The 6,550-nt window shown below is 50.6% G+C and overlaps 1 long non-coding RNA gene across 1 annotated transcript; it reads right to left on the reverse strand.

Annotated features, from left to right (window-relative positions):
- Positions 1 to 220: 220 nt before the first annotated feature.
- On the reverse strand, positions 221 to 6,189 carry LOC104971427 (uncharacterized). Its single transcript, XR_805301.4, has 2 exons — positions 5,452 to 6,189; positions 221 to 1,393 (listed from the first exon to the last, which is right to left on the reverse strand). It is a non-coding gene; the product is annotated as an uncharacterized lncRNA (long non-coding RNA).
- Between the last annotated feature and the right edge of the window lie 361 nt (positions 6,190 to 6,550).

Below are 6,550 nucleotides of genomic sequence, written 5' to 3' on the forward strand. Positions count from 1 at the left end.
CTCTGTCCATGGAATTGTCCAGGCCAGAATACTGGAGTGGGTAGCCATTCCCTTCTCCAGGGGATCTTCCCAACCCAAGGATTGAACCCAGGTCTCCCACATTGCAGGCAGATTCTTTACCATCTGAGCCACCAGGGAAGGCCTGTCTCCCCAATTGTCTACCCTTAAATTGTACTTTGTAATTCACACTAACATGTATTTCAGCCAGTCACTTCTACTCTTAACCTGGATCCATGGATAGATTTTAGGGGGCGATGGGTTCTGGGAACAAACTGGAGAGGGTGATACATCTCACTAACCTCTAAGTGAATTTAGTATTTCTCCACTACGAGCCCCAGTAGGATTAGCAGTGCCTGTGCTTCTGTCATAACTGAAATCAAGATGCCTTCACATTCTCTCAGTTGCTGCAGGTCTCTTGAAATATTATTTGCACTCATCACAACTTGGAAATTATGGTAGTTATTAGATCTGCTGCTAGATCTGGTTATTGAATGCCTTGTTAAAGAAAGTGGTAGATTACTCTGTCAGAAATTTGGTGTGGGTTTTTTTTTTTAACTCTTTCGATAACAGTATTTCAGTACAATTGGCTTCCTTCATAATCTTAGGTGTTTCAGTGTATGCATTTGGGAACATCGGCTTCACCAGACTGCCAGTGGAGTCCTGCACACAGAAAGGATCAGGCCCCCTGACCCCAAATGCTCCTCTGAGTCCTCAAGGATGTCTGTGTCCAACCAGGCTCATAGCACCAAGCTCCCTGCATAGAGAAAGACAGTGGAGAGAGGGCAGAAGAGTGTGGTATCTCCTTTCTCCTACACTGACTTGCTATCTTGTTTAACCGTTACAAGAATTCAGAGAAGATGACCGTATTGTGCATATTTTAAAGAGGAAGAAACAGAAGCTCACACAAGAAATGCACAACAGCCCATCTCCTGCCCTCTGCCTTCAAGGGCTAAAGCTCCGCGGAGCCCCACCCCATAATAGTGAAGAGCTTGGCCTCAAGTCAGGCACAACCAGCTGTGTGACTGAGGGCTGGTCACTCAACTTCTCTGAGTCTCCGAGTCCTCATCTCCGCAGGGGGAACAAAAAACACCCATCCCACAGGGTTTCCTGGTGGTGCTCCATGAAACAACGTGTGTAAAGAGCTCAGCATGGGCCCCAGATCCACTGACTGCACACTGGCCACCATCACTGGTCACAGAGAAGAGACTCAGTCATTGCATCGCGGTTGCCTTACAGTCTATTCTAGAAATTATAGGCAACTTTCAGGCCATTCTCTCATCTCCAACTCCTCTTATCAGAAACGGCTAAGAATTGGTTTTCCTTCTCTCTCAGCATCCATGACTTCTTAGCAGCCAAATGGCTCTTCCCCTTCTCTCCAGGCGAAGCACTCGGGCTGAAAAAGATGAAAGCAGACGTGTCAGGGCTGGGAGGACGGAGGATGGGTGTCCGGCCGCAGTGCAGGTATCAGCAGTCCTGGGCTCGCCTGAGCAGCGCGTTGCTCCCAGAGATGAGCCCGCTGCGGGGTGCAGGGCAGCATCGTGCCATCCGTGTCTCCAAGTGCATGCGTGTAATTTATTTTCTTGCAGGGTTGGGGGGAGGTGGCCGAGGCTTCACAAGCTGTACCTGACAGATAATTACACAGAGACAAATTGTGCTCGGCCTTACCCTTCTCCGAGTATGGCAACCTCCAGACGCTGCGTGTGGTGGAGGGAAGGAGGAGACGGGGCGGGGGCAGGGGGCGTGGAAGAGCGGGAGGGGGCGATGCTGAGCGCGGCTGACCCATTACTCATCCACAGCTGGGCGGACAGTGGAGCCGGGAGGGACTGGGGCGAGCCCTGGCTGAAGCGCAAAGGCTTCTCTGGACTGTGTCGTGGCTCTCTTAGGCGATGACAGACGCAGAGACAGTGCGCTCCCCGCGCCTCGTCCAAAGCTAGTTGCTCTATGAGAGGCCACATGCCAGACCCCCAGGGGCCGTGCGGACCCGACACAAGGTGCTCTGCTGCGCCCTCTAGAGGAGAAGCCGCCCAGAGCCTGGAGGGGTCCCAACTGGCGCCCCTGGTTCTGCTCTGGGAGCTGGTGGGAATTGCAGTTTCTCACGGATAGGGGGAGGGTCTCCCCGTCTCCCAGACTCCTGCCTGCATTCTCCCCACACCCACTATCCTCCCCCTTTTCCTTCCCCTATCTTCCCCTTTTTCCTTCCTCTTTCGATTAAAACTTTTTCTGTTGCATGACAGGATTTTATTTTTTAATGTTCCCAGGAGAAAACGTGGAAGATAATGTATATAGCCTATGAACTTTCTAAACTTTAAATAAATAAATAAAATGGTGGTGATTTCACTGTATTCTTATAATTATTTTATGTTGACCAGCATGAAAGCTAATAAAAATAAATCAAACCTATGAACATACTTTTTTTTTCTTTTTTAAGAAAGAGAAAAACGGACTGTTTAAGCCCAGGGAATCTACAAAGAATTTAGTTTTCAGTTCTTCCAAAGCTGAGGGACAGCTTTGACTCCCTCATCAATGAAACTAAAAACAAAATATTGTCCCTTGTTCGGTCATTTATTCGTGAGGCATCTATTGAGCATCAATGGAATGTCTGGCACCGAGTGTGACATAGACTGGTCTGTATCACCAAAGAGCAGAGCAGAATATGTGCGGCATATTGGGCAGCCCACCAAGACAGAGTGATTGATGTCCTTCATCGAGGGGCAGGGAGAGCTCCAATGAAGAGGCTTCTGTGATCGATAGTTCTCTCTTAGACCACGTTCTTCAGCACAGAGCCTGCCACACTCTTCCTTTTGCTGTATCTATATATTGTATCTCAGTGTGTTGCTCGTTCTTCCCTAGAGCCTCCTCTGAAATCCCAGGTGAGGTTAGCAGCTTCCCCCACCCCATGTCATAGTGGAATTACCTGTGGTTACATCTTCCATCACCCGAAAGGCTGGAACCGCCTTTTCCCTGCCCAGCCTCACAGTGCCCAGGGCAGGTACACGAGTATTACTGAGCTGAATGGGCCTCGCCTTCTCGGATCAGTCTCCAACAAGCTTTGTCATTCTCCTCCTGCCCTCTCTCCCCCCGTCCTCCTCCTCCATTTGGCTCCTCTCTCTCTCTGTGCTGTGCCTCCTCCCTGTTCCTTTGTTCTCTTTCATAAGATTGGTAACTGAGGAAAGGTTCCTCCTCCTTGTCAGGCCCATTCATTCTCCTTCCGCCATGCAGCCTGGGCCTGCTCCATTTATATCACTCCTCTCGGGTTCTCAACCTTCCCTTGGCCCCTCCCTCTTTTCCTAGAGCTGTGGCTGGGCTCTGGCAGGTGCTCTTAAGCCCCACACAGCCCCAGCAGCATGCCCATTCCTGTGGGCGCGTGTGGACACACACACACATCTACGCCCTAATCCAGGCACACCCCAGTCCATACGTGCATCCCCATTCCCTACACAGACCTTGCGGTACATATACCTGCCCCACACAAACACACACACCCAGGGTCTTCCTGCCTTTCCACAAGAAACCATTTATCTTTTCCTGAGAAGGAGGAGGAGACCCCTTGGGCATAAACCCACAAGTTCTTTGGAATAAGAAAGTCCAGTAAACCTCAGGGGACAGGGTCTTCAGATGACAGCGGGTTTGGAAGGGATTCAGCAGGAAGGTTCAGATCCCCCACAACACAGCTCCTCCTCACTCTCCAAGTCACATGTCCTTGAAGCTCATAAACCACTGTCCCTGCTCAACCCCTGGTCCGGGCCCTCTCTTGTTCTCTTCCTCCAGGCCTGCTGGGGCCCTTCTGGCTCCTCCTGCCACTCCCTCCTCGCTCCCTGAGAGCCTTTTAACTTCCTCCACACTGAAGACATCACCTGATGTGTCCTCAAGCTCTGGGCTTCAACCCCCACCCCTTCACTTTCCAACCTTCCCAGTCCCCACACTCTCTTCCTGAGGCTACACTTGCATCCCAGCCCAGCTCCTCATCCCCTGCTTCCTTCAGACACATCTGCCCCAAATGACTCCTGCTCCTTCTTCCCTGCCCCTGCCTACCCTGACACTCCCTTCCATTCACAGGCTCCCCTTGTACAGAGAACCTTCCTGAATCTATGACCGTAGAAGACAGTCTCCTGCCTGGGATATTAGGGACAGTCTCTACCTCTAACATAGAGTCATGGATTAGCACAGTTTGTGGATTTCCGAGCCCATCCAATGCAACCTTTTTACTTTTACAGATGAGAGAACTGAGGTTCAGAGAGGAGGAAAGGATCAGGAGCACACAGCTCATCCACCTGAATTAAACAGCAAGCACTCGATGCTCACTCAGCGCTCATATCCTGCTATGCAGATGCCTCCGTGGACACAAGTTCCATTACCTGACCTGGTGGTATTGACGGCGCAGTAAAGAGGTTGGGGGTGATGAAATCTCGGGGAATAATTCTTAAAGAGACACACAACTTCCACCTTCTTTCTGAGACTTGTGAATGAAACTTACAGTTGAGAAGATGGTCAAGTGGCTGATTTAGTCAACCCTCACTGGGAGAAGATAATCCCAAGAGATACCAGCCTGGCAGTCTCTACATTTCAATCTCTCCTTACTCTCTGTCTCTCTCTCTCTGTCCTAGAAGGCTTTTGGCTTCAGGAAGGAAACACTTCAGGTGAATGAGAAGGAAATGCTCATTCTTGGAATCAGTCCTTTTTTTTTTTTTTGGCTGCATGGGGTCTTAGTTTGGGGCACTCCAGATCTTTGCTCTGGCATTCGGAATCTTTAGTTGCAGCACACAAATTTAGTTGCACTATGTGGGATCTAGTTCTCTGACCAAGGATTGAACCTGGGACTCCTGCATTGGGAGCCCCAGTCTTAGTCACTGGAACACCGGGGAGTTCCTTGGGATCAATCTTGATTTTTCACCCCCTGGAAATGATAGGCAAGGTACTGAGGGTGTCTTCCTGTGGGCATAGGGACAGAGAATAGAATTGGCTAAGAAACTGAAAAGGAATATGCCAACGGGGAAAAGAGAGGCAGAGGTGGCCGAGACCAGGAAAGCAGTGAGCCAAATTTCCCTGCGAGCCTGAATTCCACGCGGGGAGAGATGACTGTTTTAATTATCCCTGTATTCCTCTTACCCCTGTCGTCTCCGGTGATAGGGAGGAATCGACGGAGAGGGAAGGAAACACTAAGTGAGGCTCAAAGAATATGAAGCCGAAAGACAGAGGGAAATGGAAGAAACAAAGGAAACCGCTTAAGAGGCAAAAAAGGCAGCAGAAAGAAGGGTAGAGAAAACGAGTTAGCTTCCTCCGCTCTGGCTTCGGGCTCCAAGTGGCCGCTGGGAGGCGCCCTGCGCACCGCGCTCTCCTCTCCCCGTTCCCTGCTCCCTACTCCGGGCTCCCCGCCCGCCCGAACTCCCTGCTCCCGCCTCGCGTCTCGGCCCCGCCACACTCCAGCAGAAGCCATTACAGAGAACAAACTACCTTCTTGTCTCCGAGATGGGTCCCCGGGGCGGAAGGCAAATTGCCTGCCTCGTGCATAATAAACCAGGCGTGGAGAGGCGCACGGAGGAGGCCCCGGCTGCCGGCGAGCAGAGGCAGCCCCGCGGTGCCCGCCGGGTCCGCAGCGCCGCCCGCCCCCACCGCTCCGGGAGCCTAGAGTCCCTATCCCGGCGTGGGTGGCTGCACCGGGTGTCCGAGAGGTCAAGGGCGCGTGGGGATAGGTCTGGGAGAATCTCCAAATACCGGTTTGCACCCGTATGCCCATCTGCATCCAGTCCACAGACAAGTTTTGACTGTTGGCTGATCCCAGGAAAAACGATACCAAGAGCTTCTATCTTTGTCGGGTCACTTGCTTCTGCCTGGAATGCCTTTCTGCTTTTGAAAAAGCAGGCTTTCTCATACTTCCAGTCTCTGTCAGAGGGCAGCAGTTCTCACTCTGAACTCCCAACAGCTACAAGCAATGGCTGTCTTCTTTCTGCTAAGGTGGCACTGTGTTCAGATTCCTGGTATCTAGCAGTTACGTCACAAATTACATTTGCATGCATACAGGTCTCTGCTATTTGACTGCACATTTCTGAAGGGCAGAAAGCTTTACTTACTTACCTTTACCTTACTTACCCAGAGACTTAGCACTGAGGCACTGAATGAAACAATGAATGGGTGTAAAAATGAAACTAGAGATCCAAATCAATTCATCACAGTTTCTTTTCCGCCACTTACTATTGGCTTCCTGCACTTCTTGTTCTGCCTTGAGATTCTATATAGGGCAGAGGAACTATACATAGATGTTACATATTGGCTGAATTTGAGACAGGAGGGAAGGGGGCAGGGCACAATCTTTGGGAGAATGACATAGTCACAGAACAATGACAAAAACAGGTTGGAACCAACTAGGTCCAAGATGGTAGAAGATTTGACTTCCAATGGACCTAGAGCCTCATTACATGCTCATTGTAATACATTAGCATGCTAAGTGATACACCCACAAGCACCGTGACAATCACCAGGAGGACCATCAAAGATCAAAACATGAGCAGTGGCCCAATTCCTGGAAATCTCTGCCCCTTCCTTGAAATAGTTG

The sequence above is a fragment of the Bos taurus genome, chromosome 3 (genome assembly GCF_002263795.3).
Source record: "Bos taurus isolate L1 Dominette 01449 registration number 42190680 breed Hereford chromosome 3, ARS-UCD2.0, whole genome shotgun sequence".
In the NCBI taxonomy this organism is placed as follows: domain Eukaryota; kingdom Metazoa; phylum Chordata; class Mammalia; order Artiodactyla; family Bovidae; genus Bos; species Bos taurus.